The sequence below is a fragment of the Scomber japonicus genome, chromosome 1, assembly GCF_027409825.1.
Source record: "Scomber japonicus isolate fScoJap1 chromosome 1, fScoJap1.pri, whole genome shotgun sequence".
NCBI lineage: Eukaryota > Metazoa > Chordata > Actinopteri > Scombriformes > Scombridae > Scomber > Scomber japonicus.
Window position 1 is genome coordinate 41,498,290 of NC_070578.1, and position 15,861 is coordinate 41,514,150.

At 38.7% G+C, this 15,861-nt stretch overlaps 1 long non-coding RNA gene across 1 annotated transcript; it reads right to left on the reverse strand.

Moving 5' to 3' along the window:
• Window positions 1-1,603: 1,603 nt before the first annotated feature.
• On the reverse strand, window positions 1,604-15,630 carry LOC128359902 (uncharacterized). Its single transcript, XR_008321472.1, has 3 exons — window positions 15,513-15,630; window positions 15,349-15,408; window positions 1,604-1,686 (listed from the first exon to the last, which is right to left on the reverse strand). It is a non-coding gene; the product is annotated as an uncharacterized LOC128359902 (long non-coding RNA).
• Window positions 15,631-15,861: the final 231 nt, after the last annotated feature.

The window sequence follows — 15,861 nt, forward strand, 5'->3', positions numbered from 1 at the left end:
TGAAAACCATTCTTGTGTCTAACAATCCTTTCTGTCAGTTATAAATCTGTTCAGACAGTTTATCAATCCTGAGATCAATATTCTGACCTTTGCTCAGCAGGGTCCATCTTTGCAGTTAGCTCAAGACAGACACATCCAAGTTAGCTGCTGCTCTGATTATTGATGTGATGTTTTCAAAGTTACACACACATATTGGTATAGTGACCATGTTGGTGTCTTATAACACTGAACTCTTTGACATGTGACTGTTGCACAGGTGTACACTGTGATGTCACTGCTCAAACTATATATTGATTCCTCTTCTCAGGAGAGTCACATAATAACAAACTTCACTTTTAAATTCTTACCTTCCATCAGCAGCTTGTCCATCTTTAAACTTAACACCTTGACCCTTAGACCGGTCACTCTTCATGGACACACAGCTGGGTTCAGGAGAGTCTGCTCTCTGCTGCTGCATCCTGATACAAATAAAACAGTTCATTCATCAATTTCATAACATGTTTTGATTTGAATGGCATCATAAACATTTTGTTTGGATTGTTTAGAAGAGAGGAGGGGGGAGAAGAAGAAATAGACAGAAAAGCCTGATATTAAACTGGTATAAACATAGACTGTAAAAACCAAACATTGGATGTGGTCACTGTGATGTCACCCAGTGGTTTGTGGTCTTTGAAGCAACGAGTTTGCCAATTTAACATCACTATCTTGGATTTGAATGGTGCCATCTTTGATTTTTGGAGCCAGAACTGACCATATTTGGACGAGATGGTGGAGCTGACCATAATGCTAGCTCCTAGCTTGGTTAGCACGGTGCCTTTACAGTCTATGGTTAACTGTGTTAATGCTGATGCTAATGCTAAATTTTAATTACACACATATTGATATAGTGACCATGTTGGTGTCTTATAAAACTGAACTCTTTGACGTGTGACTGTTGCACAGGTGTACACTGTGATGTCACTGCTGAAACTATATATTGATTCCTCTTCTCAGGAGAGTCAGATAATAACAAACTTCACTTTTAAATTCTTACCTTCCATCAGCAGGTTGTCCATCTTTAAACTTAACACCTTGACCCTTAGACCGGTCACTCTTCATGGACACACAGCTGGGTTCAGGAGAGTCTGCTCTCTGCTGCTGCATCCTGATACAAATAAACAACAAATCAAAGAGTTTAAAAAGATGAATTTTGAGCAGACTGTCAGCAGCTGAAGTTTTAGAAGCAGAATGAAAATCAGTAAGAAGACAGTGGATGAGAAACGTTCTCCTGTTCATCAAAATGTCATCTGATGAAAGATGCTGTCTCATCTTAGTTGATTAGTTGACTAATCAGTGGTTGAGCTCTTTGTTAACTCACAAAGTTAGTAGTTCATTCTGAGTTACTGTGACTTATTATTCAGTAGTTGAGTGTCAGATGTGACAGTGAGTGTGAATAATGATGGTGGAGTGATGTGAGTGGAGAACAGTGATGGACAGTTAGAGATCCTCATCTCACCTCTGAGCTTTGGTCTGGCTGTCATGTTCCCCACACAGAGAGCTTTTAGAGGGAGGGTCTCCCCCCTCTCTGTCCTCACACTGATCCATAGCAGAGAAACAGCTGCTGGGAGAGCTGCACTCACTCACTACAACATGGAAGATGTTCAGCTGCTGAATTCACATCCAGTCACAGAGACTTTGTAGCTTCGGCTGTGGAGGAAACACAGAGAGAGAAGATGCTGCTGATTCTCCTTCATCAGTCCATCTGATGTGAGGCTGCTGTCACTCAATCAATCAATCAATCTTTATTTGTACAGTGCCAAATCACAACAAAGTTATCTCAAGGCTCTTCACACATAGAGCAGGTTCTAAACCGAACTCTTATGGTTTTAATTTTAAAGAGACCCAACATTCCCACTTCATCACTTCACTGTCAAAGCCTTCTACTGACAGCTGGAGGAACAATGCTCTGTTCTCTTGGTCATTTTGTGACTAAATTATTGAGTCAGGTTATATTTTTAAGATCATCAAAGACTGTTTCAGTGATTGCTTTGATATGATTGGATAAAGTAAGATCTGAGTCTATTGAGTCAAGTCATCGAACTTGGTCTTTGGTTTTTAGACACAATCACTGATCCAGCGTTCTGAAACTGAAGCTTGAACATTGAGCTCACACACACACTTAGTAACTGAATCAGAAATCAGACAGCACTGTTAGAAACATCCTCCATGTTGGATCTGACAATAAAATGCAATCTTTAAATGCTTCAAATGGATCATTTCAATATAAATATTTAATAAAATACTTCAAACAAAACATAAACTCTGTACATATGTCTCGTCTGTTTCACATGACTGAAAATATCCACGTGTTCCTCTTTATCCCCTCTGACGTCTCTCAGCTCAACTCTGAGAGGAAAAGTTCAATTTGATAAATCGAATGAAATAATTTGATCAAAACATCAACTCTGTACATGTTTGTAGTAAAGACTGCTGCAGTTCCAACAGTCCACCAATGTTGTTTTCACATCAAAACAACCTTCACATAACTCACTTTCACATATTCACCATGAAAACTATCAAACTAATACACACTCAATCCAAGCTGTACACAGCACAGAGAAACAGAGCTGAGCATGAAGCTGTAGCATCAAACAGCCGTAAAACTGTCAGTGAACTGTTGATGAGACACGTGGTGTTAGCATGTTAGCACAGTGCTAACCAGCTATAATGTTGTTAGAGCACCTGATGATCCTGTTAGCAGAGAGATGAGCTCTTCTCAACACTAACAGCAGCTTCACTTTCTGTTTTTTACATTTTTTACTGTAAAATAACTGAAAACTGTCACTTACCAAACTTCACACAAAGAAAACGTCTGTCACAGCGAGGACGAAGTGAAAGTAAAAGACTGTTTCAACAATAAAGGGAAAATTCATTCAAAGAGGAAGTGGGGGAGAGAGAGAGAGAGAGAGAGAGAGAGAGAGAGAGAGAGAGAGAGAGAGAGAGAGAGAGAGAGAAGACTCAAGACACTGGGCCTCATTCTGGGATTAATCAACATGTTCTTACCTAAATTTGTTCGTACTCTGCAAACTAATGTAGAACTTCCTCAGATCATGCATACACACAAATGATGACAGGGCTGCAGTGCTGTACGCCTCAATGCAGCATCTTTAATGATGGTGAGTCAAAGTGCCTTATTATGTAATGAATACATTTCTGAAATAATTCTCTCTTCCTCATGGGTTAATTTTTCTGGAGCACATGACACACACAAACTCCATCATGCACTTATTTATTTACGAGGGCATCCAATAACTTCAGTGTTTCATTAATGTTTTCTGTCCTATTTTCCTTCACTGCATCCAGGAGAGCCAGCTGATTTTGTACAACCTCGCCGGTTAGGACTCTGGCATGAGGAGAAGTAGGGATGTAGGATCGATACTTCGATACATACAAGCTACTCATTTGGTATCTATTCTTTTTTTTTTTTAAATCGATACCAATACTATATATAAAAAACGGGGGTGGCTGCATCACTTCCTAACGTTTTCAGTACTTTGGTATAATGTTTGCGCCCAAACAACCCAGAGATAAGCTGGTCCGTGTCACATGACTGTTGGATTCTCAGGACTGCAGCACACACACACACACACACACACCATGCTGCGTTTACAACTCCACCCAAAAATTGAAAGGATATGTAACGCAGTGCTGTGCTACTTTTCATCTGTAGCTAGAACTACAGCAAGATGAACTATTTATGAACAGAATGTGCCACACAGCAACAATATCAGTAACCTGTTTAAACATTTAAAAACAACTCACTCTGAAAGTCATAAGGAGGCTGAGCAAAAACAAAAAGACGATGCCCAATCTGCTGGTCTGGTACCATACAAATTATATCCAGGTATGGATAGAACCATTATTAGATATTAGGCCTATTACCTCTGACAGAGAGTTAGCAGAGGTTATATTATCAATTTTGTTGGTACATGAGGTTAATCAGGAAAAAACAAATAAATAGAAGGCGGTAGTGGTAGACGCAGCGATCCCGAGCAACAGCAGGGCTAAAGAAGATGTGGGGAGTAAAGGCAGCAGTGGTGCCAGTGGTAATGGGAGCACTGGGAGCTGTGAGCCACAAACTGGGAGAGTGGCTCCATCAGATTCCAGGTACAACATCTGAGGTCTCTGTCCAGAAACTGGACGGCTTCACTTTCTACTGTTTACACTTTTTACAGAAAAATAACTGAAAAAACTGTAACTTATCAAACTGCACGCGGAGAAAACATCTGCGTCACAGTGAAGAGGAAGTGAAATTTAAACACTGCTACAACTGAAAAAGGAAAAAAAAACACTAACAGTGTTTGTCCTGTCTCACCAAATATATAATATGAACAAAGAGTCACAGTCTCACATAGTCAGTGTTTTTACAGTTTTTAAGACTTTCTTTCTTGAATCTTTGACTTTGATCGTGTCAGCTTCTAAACCAACTACCTATTTGACTTTTCACAGACCTCTGGCCTTTTCTGGGACACACCATGCTCATATTGTTAATTTATCACCTTGATCCAGGGAGTCTGAATAATTATCCATCAGTCTCTAATCTTTCATTCTTCTCAAAAGTACTTGAGAGAATTATGTCTCAATAACTTTCAACTTTCAACTCATTGCACCTTTCTACTGAATTGGTGTAAAGTCAGGCTTGGAATCATTTTAAAATAAATGTGTCTTTCCCCCAAAACTTGAAATGTATGCAAATTATATAATATCCAAAGTACACATAATTCTCATTTTGTATTTTCAGAAAGTTTTGGCATATTTTCCTCTCCCAAAATTTGTCAGCAGCAGTTTCACTTTCTGATTTTTATAATAAAATAACTGAAAACTGTCACTTATCAAACTTCAGACCGAGAAAAAGATCTGCGCCACAGCGAGAAGAAAAGAAAAAAAACCCTCTGCAACCATGAAACCAGGAAATGAGCACAGAAAAAAACTACAGTCACCTGCTGCTTCAGAGAGGATTAAGAAAACTCAGAGTTTTCACTAGTCCGTCTTTCTGAAACAGGGTCCTGAAGCTTGAACATATACTAACATACACACATTTATGAACTGGATCAGAAATCAGACAGCAGTGATACAGCAGCACAAAGTGTAAGAAATATCTTCCATGTTGCATCTGACTCCAAACCTCTTTAAATACTTCAAAAGGATCATTTCAATATGAACATTTAATAAAATACTTTGATCAAAATATCAACTGTGTATATTTTTGTAGCAAAGACTGTTCCAGTTTTAAGAGACCATCAACACTTAAAATATTAAACAGCCTTCACATAACTCACTTTCACATATTCATCATGAAAACTATCAAACTAACACACACTCAATCCAAGCTGTAAACAGCACAGAAACAAACAGAGCTGAGCAGTAAGATAACTGTCACTTACCAAACTTCACACAGAAAAAACATGCGTTATAGCAAAGAGAAAATAAATACAAAAAAACTGAACAGGAAACCACAGCATGTCTGTCATCATGATAACCAGAAAACCACACCATGTCCATCACCATGGCAACAAGTAAATGAGCACAGAAATAAAAACTACTGTCAGCCTGCTGAAGAGATCCTGCAGTACATTTCCTGTTGCACAGTATAAAAATGCACTTATATGAAATTGTTGAATATAAATGGATCAACAGTTAAAGTTGCTTCTGTTGCATTACTGATGTCTGATGAGACAGGAATAGCAGCTGATACTGAATGAAACTTCATTATAATAATTCCTCAGTGACAAAACTGACATGTTAGAAGTGTGTCTGGTTCAGATGTGATCAGGGAGGTTTGGTTTGATCCTGATCAGCTTCACCAGCAGGTGGCAGCAAACTCAGAGTGACACTGAAGTAAAAACAAAAGAGCTGCTGGACCACAAGTCTGTGTTTTGTTTTCAGAAAAGTTTAAAAGTTCTTTCAATGCTGCTGATTTTACTGTCTGACCTGTGAGTGTAACCACATCAGACTGTCTGTACAGTCAGATTATAGTTAATACCTGGATCAGGTACACTGTGGTCTGGAAGCCCCTCTTATTTTTGTTCTTCTGTGGTGCCAACTTTAAATAAATGTGACCCCCTTCACCTCTCCACAGATCAGCTGTGTGGCAGCAGAGAGTCATTGTTGTGTGTGTGTATTATTGATTGTGTATATTTGTGGGACACACTATGACCTCTGACAGCAAGACACTGACCAAAACTAAAATACTGACTGAACAGAACTTTGCTGCGTTCCTCCTGTTGCCCTTCATACCTGCCACTAGTGGTGTCTCGTACTTCAACTTGGTTCTACCTCCACCTGTTACATTAATACAGAAAGGATGAGCCACATCTTAAAAGCCCCTTTTCCTTTTTAAACCAAGTCTGTGCATATTTTAATCTTTTAAGGAGACAACTGCAGTTTGTTTTGTTAATTGCAACATTAACTTTTGTGTTTCATGTGTAGTTTGTTTAAAGGGTCTGTATGTTGGAATCAGAAATGCCTTCTCATTAGTGACACCTGTGGCCATTAAGCTTGAATGCTCATGCAAATGCTCGTAGTGCCAAACTGTTGCAGGTGATGCCCTCCCTCTATCTAACCACTGCTGAACGCCCACACACTGAAACACGCTTCTGATCCACTGTGGCTGCTGACTGGTGAGGGTGGATACGCACCGCCCCTCCAGCAACAATATGCCTAATTCAACCACCTGAATCTGACCCAACCCTCAAACCACCAGCTTCTTTTACTAAGCAGTTTTCTAACCATGGGCAGGCCCAGTGAACTGTGTCTTGGGACCAACAGGCTGTGGGTGCGTCCATGGAGCAAAAGGATGAAAACGGGATGCAAGGCGCTGTGATTCAGAAGCAACACACTGCAGATTCATTGTCATTACTACCTTTGGACTACCAACAGAAAAAACTAAAGGGGTAAGTTATACTCTGCTTTTGTTCTGGAGCTTGTTTTCTATACACAGGCTGTTACAGGCAACCAAGAAAGTTGAGAAATCTCTCATTTTTTAAGTTACGTAATTACTATTCACTCATTAGCAGTAAAAAATATTATTACATGTAAATTGCTTCACAATACTACAGAACCTTTAAGTCACACTGACCCACATGAAATTTGTCAGATTCAGAAAGAAAATGTAACTGCAGGCAGAAAATGATTTGACATTAAGCTAAGATTACAACAAGTTAACTAAAGTCTGAATCTATGTCGAGCACATCGCTGTATCTAGTCGATAATAAAATCTGATTCTTGTCTGTTGGTGAGTCCAGGTGAGTTTGGGCTCAGACTATCACCTGGATCTCCTGCAGCTCAGAGCTCCACTGTTGCTGCTTGTTATTGTCAAAGCAACCTCCATGTAACACACTTTCACATATTCATCATGAAAACTATCAAACTAAAGCACACACACTCAATCCAAGCTGCAAACAGCACAGAAACAAACAGAGCTGAACATGAAGCTGCAGCATCAAACATGTTAACACAGTACTAACCAGCTGTACTGTTGTTAGAGCACCTGATGATCCTGTTAGCAGAGAGATGAGCTCTTCTCAACACTAACAGCAGCTTCACTTTCTGATTTTTACACTTTTTACTGTAAAATAACTGAAAACTGTCACTTACCAAACTTCACACGGAGAAAACAACTGCGCCACAGTGAACAGGAAGTGAAATAAAAAACTGCTGCAACCAAAAAAGGAAAAAAAATCTTCATATAGGAAGTGAAAAGGCGGAGAGAGCACAACCGTTATAAGACTTTAAAACATATTTAGCAGTAACATCACACCTGTTTCTGCAGATCCTGTCTCACCAAATATATAATATGAACAAAGAGTCACAGATAGTCAGTGTTTTTACAGTTTTTAAGACTTTCTTTCTTGAATCTTTGACTTTGATCGTGTCAGCTTCTAAACCAACTACCTATTTGACTGTTTACCTGCAAAACTTTTTAAAGTCCCCTGGCCTTTTCTGGGACACACAATGCTCATATTGTTAATTTACCTTGATCCAGGGAGTCTGAATTATTATCCATCAGCCTCTAATCTTTAATTCTTCTCAAAAGTACCTGACAGAATTATGTCTCAATAACTTTCAATTCTCAACCGATTGCACCTTTCTACTGAATTGGTCCCAAATCAGGGTTGGACATTTAAAATAAATGTGTCTTTTCCCCAAAACTTGAAATGTATGCAAATTATATAATATCCAAAGTACACATTTGTAGTAATTTTATGATTAATTCTCATTCTCAGAACGTTTTGGCATATTTTCCTCTCCCAGCAGCAGTTTCACTTTCTGATTTTTACAATAAAATAACTGAAAACTGTCACTTATCAAACTTCACACAGAGAAAAAGATCTGCGCCACAGCGAGGAGACAAGAAAAAAAACCCTCTGCAACCATGAAACCAGGAAATGAGCACAGAAATAAAAACTACTGTTAGCTGCTGCTGCAGAGACCCTGCAGAACGTTTCCTGTTGCACAGTATAAAAATACACTTATATGAAACTCTTGAATATAAACGGATCAATAGTTCAAGTTGCTTCTGTTGCATTACTGACGTCTGATAGCCTGAAATAGCATAGCAAATACCCTCTACCTTGTCTTTATTCTTCTGTGGTGCCAACTTTAAATTAATGTGACCCCTTCACCTCTCCACAGTTCATCTGTGTGGCAGCAGGGAGTCATTGTTTTTTTTACATTATTTATTGTGTATATTTGTGGGACACACTATGACCTCTGACAGCATGACACTGACCAAAACTAAAACACTGTGACCAAATGGAGATTGAACAACTCTGGAGAAACTATTTCTGACCAATAACTAAATTCTGTCCTGAACTAAAAACACAAGTGAACCAAGAGAAAAGGACGTACAACTCCTGAACTTTATTCCACTGACACGTGTAAATAGTTTGAGATGGTTACATTGAAGAAGCTGAATGTTGAAACATGAGAAGAGATATTTGAAGGTTTATGTTCAGTATATAGATTTATGAAATGAATGTACCACACTGAACTGTTTCTTTCTATGAATGGTTTTATAATATATTGGTAGCAGTGTGAACTAAAGTATTTAAATGTAGTGACTGAAGTGTGAACTTTGCCTTTAAAACTTCAACTTAATTCCTGTGTTAGAAAAGTAAATTTCCACCCTGAACTGTCACAGTCTGCTGAGAAACACACAACACACTCAATCCAAGCTGTAAACAGCACAGAGACAAACTGAGCATGAAGCTGCAGCATCAAACATGTTAACACAGTACTAACCAGCTGTACTGTTGTTAGAGCACCTGATGATCCTGTTAGCAGAGAGATGAGCTCTTCTCAACACTAACAGCAGCTTTACTTTCTGCTTTTTACACTTTTTACTGTAAAATAACTGAAAACTGTCACTCACCAAACTTCACACAGAGAAAACAACTGCGCCATAGTGAAGAGGAAGTGAAATTAAAAAAACTGTTGCAAGCAGGAAGCCACAGCCGACATTTTGTATAATCTTGTTCCCTATAATGTTAAAATGTCCGTAGATGTCAGTGTATTGTAAAGTTGCTGCAAACGTCTGATTTTTTTTTTCTTTTCTTTTCCAGAGTCTGGCAGTAAGATGACAAAGTGGATAGCTCCTGGTCTGAAAAGAGAAGCCAATGCAGAAGTGTCTTAAACCTGCATTCTATCTAAAGGCCAACAGAGTGCAACTTCTCTGGTTATAAAAGAACAAGTTCAATAATATGGAAGTGTATGAGAAAATGACCCTACTTCTCACTTGATTTATTACCTCAGTAAACACTTTCCTGATGAGTTTATGGTCTCCACTGCTAGTTTCAGGTCTTCCTCAATACAGCATGATATACATTTGGTAAATTATGGTCCCATTAAGAGTAAAATAGGTGATAAATCAGGGTATGCTTTAAATTAATGTGACCCCCTTCACCTCTCCACAGATCATCTGTGTGGCAGCAGGGAGTCATTGTTTGTTGTATTATTGATTGTGTATATTTGTGGGACACACTATGACCTCTGACAGCATGACACTGGCCAAAACTAAAACTCTGTGACCAAATGGAGATTGAACAACTCTGGAGAAACAATTTCTAACCAATAACTAAATTATGTCCTGAACTAAAAACACAAGTGAATCAAGAGAAAAGGACGTACAACTCCTGAACTTTATTCCAGTGACAGATGTGTAAATAGTTTGAGACGGTTACACTGAAGAAGCTGAATGTTGAAACATGAGAAGAGATATTTGAAGGTTTATATTCAGTATATTGATTTATGAAATGAATGTACCACACTGAACTGTTTCTTTCTATGAATGGTTTTATAATATATTGGTAGCAGTGTGAACTAAAGTATTTAAATGTTGACTGAAGTGTGAACTTTGCATTTAAAACTTCAACTTAATTCCTGTTACAAAATTAATTTTCCACCCTGAACTGTCACAGTTTGCTGTCCTCCTTACCTGCTGCTCTGATTCATTTCCACTCACTCTACCTCTGCTCCACTCTGACTGTCTGCCACACACACCTCATCATCAGTCTAGTCACTATTTCAGCCTCTCATGTTCACCCACTCACTGCCAGATTGTTCTTTGTTCTCATGCACGGTTCTCCAGCACTCACCATCGGTTTGACTTCGTGGTTATGACTCTGCTGTGCCCTGATAAACACCTCAGCTTTCTGTCCCTGACCACGAGTTCAGCCTCTGCACCCCCGGTTTCTGTCTGTCTGGTATTCCCCTGCATCTATTACTCAGTGGAAGTTTCCCTTGTCTCAACAACTTTCAACTCATTGCACCTTTCTACTGAATTGGTGTAAAGTCAGAGTTGGGAAACATCTTGAAATTAATGTGTCTTTCCCCCAAAACTTTAAATGTATGCAGATGATATAATATCAAAAGTACACATTTGTGGTCATTTTCTGATTAATTTTCTTTTTGTATTTTCAGAAAGTTTTGGTATATTTTCCTCTCCCAAAATTTGTCAGCAGCAGTTTAACTTTCTTATTTTTACAATAAAATAACTGAAAACTGTCACTTATCAAACTTCACACAGAGAAAAAGATCTGCGCCACAGCGAGGAAACAAGAAAAAAAAACCCTCTGCAACCATGAAACCAGGAAATGAGCACAGAAAAAAAACTACTGTCACCTGCTGCTTCAGAGAGGATTAAGAAAACTCAGAGTTTTCACTAGTCCGTCTTTCTGAAACAGGGTCCTGAAGCTTGAACATATACTAACGTACACATTTATGAACTGGATCAGAATCAGACAGCAGTGATACAGCAGCACAAAGTGTAAGAAACATCCTCCATGTTGCATCTGACTCCAAACCTCTTTAAATACTTCAAAAGGATCATTTCAATATGAACATTTAATAAAATACTTTGATCAAAATATCAACTATGTACATTTTTGTAGCAAGGACTGTTCCAGTTTTAAGAGACCATCAACACAGATGCTGCAGAGACCCTGCAGAAAGTTTCCTGCTGCACAGTGTAAAAATACACTTATATGAAATTGTTGAATATAAACGGATCAACAGTTAAAGTTGCTTCTGTTGCATTACTGACATCTGATAAGCCTGAAATAACAGCTGATACTGAATGAAACTTCATTATAATAATTTCTCAGTGACAAAACTGAGATGTTAGAAGTGTGTCTGGTTCAGATGTGTTCAGGGAGGTTTGGTTTGATCCTGATCAGCTTCACCAGCAGGTGGCAGCAAACTCAGAGTGGCACTGAAGTAAAAACAGTCAGAAGAGCTGCTGGACACAAGTCTGTGTTTTGTTTTCAGAAAAGTTACAAAGTTCTTTCAGTGCTGCTGATTTTTACGGTGGCCCTGAAGGGCAAACGACACCAACAAAAAGGAAAACACAACGACAAAAAGAAAAACACAACGACATTAACAAAAACACAACGACAAAAAGGAAAACACAACGACATTAACAAAAACACAACGACAAAAAGGAAAACACAACGACAAAAAGGAAAACACAACGACATTAACAAAAACACAACGACAAGAAGAAAAACACAACGACATTAACTCCTAACGGAAAGGGTTGGTACCTGCTATGACAAGGATAATTGCTGATTGGACAAAAGCACGTCCGTCTTTTTAACAGGTGGGAAAGGCTGCTTTACGCCATACCAGGTAGTTTAGTGAATGCACGTCCATATATATATATCTGATGATCTCCACCTGCTTAATCCAAGCATGATGCCATGTTGTGAAGTACAATTGTAGGATCCGAAATACCGGACACCATTTTCTGTATTTACATGTTCAAATAAAAATAAATAAAAAGTCACCCGACACGGGATTTGAACCAACTGCAAAAAAGTCCCAGCCTAATGATTTACCATTAGGCCACGTAGCTATACAACAAGCATTTGTCATAAAGTGATACAATTACTGTTGAATTAAAAATGACGTTTGCATAGCCACGACTGTCAACACACCATGGCCAAATTAACTTGTGACCACTGTTATTGCAATGATAACACTTTAGCACCTTACAGGTCCAGCTTGTTGCACCTCTGAAAAACATTTCACGATGATCAAAGATCACGTCTGGTAAAGATGGTCTAGGAAAATCACGCATTTGATGTTTTAGACACGTTTATGTCCATCAGTCCGTGTGTTGTAAATCATGTTGGGGCAACAGTGTGTAAAATAAAACAATTTGAAGTCGAGCGGAGTAACGTGTGGCATATAGGATATCCACACATATTGGCATACTCAGTTATAAAATCATTCATCACATCACTTGTTGATATGAAGAAGTTTAGACTGAATGGATAGTGGGTAGTGGAGCGAGGAAAGCAATATGACCAAATATGAAATTGATTGCCTGGTATGGCGTAAAGCAGCCTTTCCCACCTGTTAAAAAGACGGACGTGCTTTTGTCCAATCAGCAATTATCCTTGTCATAGCAGGTACCAACCCTTTCCGTTAGGAGTTAATGTCGTTGTGTTTTTCTTCTTGTCGTTGTGTTTTTGTTAATGTCGTTGTGTTTTTGTTAATGTCGTTGTGTTTTTGTTAATGTCGTTGTGTTTTTCTTCTTGTCGTTGTGTTTTCCTTTTTGTCGTTGTGTTTTTCTTCTTGTCGTTGTGTTTTCCTTCTTGTCGTTGTGTTTTCCTTTTTGTCGTTGTGTTTTTCTTCTTGTCGTTGTGTTTTCCTTCTTGTCGTTGTGTTTTCCTTTTTGTCGTTGTGTTTTTCTTCTTGTCGTTGTGTTTTCCTTTTTGTCGTTGTGTTTTCCTTTTTGCCGTTGTGTTTTCCTTTTTGTCGTTGTGTTTTCCTTTTTGCCGTTGTGTTTTTCTTCTTGTCGTTGTGTTTTCCTTCTTGTCGTTGTGTTTTCCTTTTTGTCGTTGTGTTTTCCTTTTTGTCGTTGTGTTTTCCTTTTTGTCGTTGTGTTTTTGTTAATGTCGTTGTGTTTTCCTTTTTGCCGTTGTGTTTTTGTTAATGTCGTTGTGTTTTCCTTTTTGTCGTTGTGTTTTTGTTAATGTCGTTGTGTTTTTGTTAATGTCGTTGTGTTTTTGTTAATGTCGTTGTGTTTTCCTTTTTGCCGTTGTGTTTTCCTTTTTGTCGTTGTGTTTTTGTTAATGTCGTTGTGTTTTCCTTTTTGTTGGTGTCGTTTGCCCTTCAGGGCCACCGTAGATTTTACTGTCCAACCTTCCTGTGAGTGTAACCACATCAGACTGTCTGTACAGTCAGATTATAGTTAATACCTGGATCAGGTACACTGTGGTCTGGAAGCCCCTCTTGTTTTTATTCTTCTATGGTGCCAACTTTAAATTAATGTGACCCCCTTCACCTCTCCACAGATCAGCTGTGTGGCAGCAGGGAAGTCATTGTTGTGTGTGTGTAATATTGATTGTGTATATTTGTGGGACACACTATAACCTCTGACAGCATGACACTGACCCAAAGTAAAACACAGACTGAACAGAACGTTGCTGCATTCCTCCTGTTGCCCTTCATACCTGCCACCTGTGGTGTCTTGTACTTCAACTTGGTTCTACCTCCACCTGTTACATTAATACAGAAAGGATGAGCCATATCTTAAAAGCCCCTTTTCCTTTTTAAACCGAGTCTGTGCATATCTTAATCTTTTAATGAGACAACTTCAGTTTGTTTTGTTAATTGCAACATTAACTCTTGTGTTTCATGTGTAGTTTGTTTAAAGGTTCTGTATGTTGGAATCAGAAATGTCTTCTCATTAGTGACACCTGTGGCCGTTAAGCTTGTATGCTCATGCAAATGCTCGTTGTGCCAAACTGTTGCAAGTGATGCCCTCCCTCTATCTAACCACTACTGAACGCTCACATACTGAAACACGCTTCTGCTCCACTGTGGCTGCTGACTGGTGAGGGTGGATACGCACCGCCCCTCCAGCAACAATATGCCTAATTCAACCACCTGAATCTGACCCAACCCTCAAACCACCAGCTTCTTTTACTCAGCAGTTTTCTAACCATGGGCAGGCCCAGTGAACTGTGTCTTGGGACCAACAGCCTGTGGGTGTCCATGGAGCAAAGGGATGAAAACGGGATGTAAAGCGCTGTGATTCAGAAGCAACACACTGCAGATTCATTGTCATTACTACCTTTGGACTACCAACAGAAAAAACTAAAGGGGTAAGTTATACTCTGCTTTTGTTCTGGAGCTTGTTTTCTATGCACATGCTGTTACAGGCAACCAAGAAAGTTGAGAAATCTCTCATTTTTTAAGTTACGTAATTACTATTCACTCATTAGCAGTAAAAGATATTATTACATGTAAATTGCTTCACAATACTACAGAACCTTCAAGTCACACTGACCCACATGAAATTTGTCAGATTCAGAAAGAAAATGTAACTGTAGGCAGAAAATGATTTGACATTAAGCTAAGATTACAACAAGTTAACTAAAGTCTGAATCGATGTTGAGCACATCGCTGTGTCTAGTCGATAATAAAATCTGATTCTTGTCTGTTGGTGAGTTCAGGTGAGTTTGGGCTCAGACTATCACCTGGATCTCCTGCAGCTCAGAGCTCCACTGATGCTGCTTGTTATTGTTAAAACAACCTCCATGAAACACACTTTCACATATTCATCATGAAAACTATCAAACTAAAGCACACACACTCAATCCAAGCTGTAAACAGCACAGAGACAAACAGAGCTGAGCATGAAGCTGCAGCATCAAACATGTTAACACAGTACTAACCAGCTGTACTGTTGTTAGAGCACCTGATGATCCTGTTAGCAGAGACTCTTCTCAACAATAACAGAAGCTTCACTTTCTGATTTTTACACTTTTTACTGTAAAATAACTGAAAACTGTAACTTACCAAACTGCACACGGAGAAAACATCTGCGCCACAGTGAAGAGGAAGTGAAATAAAAAACTGCTGCAACCAAAAAAGGAAAAACAATTCTTCATATAGGAAGTGAAAAGGCGGAGAGCATGCAACCGTTACAAGACTTAAAAACATATTTAGCGGTAACATCACACCTGTTTCTGCAGATCCTGTCTCACCAAATATATAATATGAACAAAGAGTCACAGATAGTCAGTGTTTTTACAGCTTTTAAGACTTTCTTTCTTGAATCTTTGACTTTGATCGTGTCAGCTTCTAAACCAACTACCTATTTGACTGTTTACCTGCAAAACTTTTCAAAGACCTCTGACCTTTTCTGGGACACACAATGCTCATATTGTTAATTTATCACCTTGATCCAGGGAGTCTGAATAATTATCCATCAGCCTCTAATCTTTCATTCTTCTCAAAAGTACTAGAGAAAATTATGTCTCAACAACTTTCAATTTTCAACCGATTGCACCTTTCTACTGAATTGGTGCA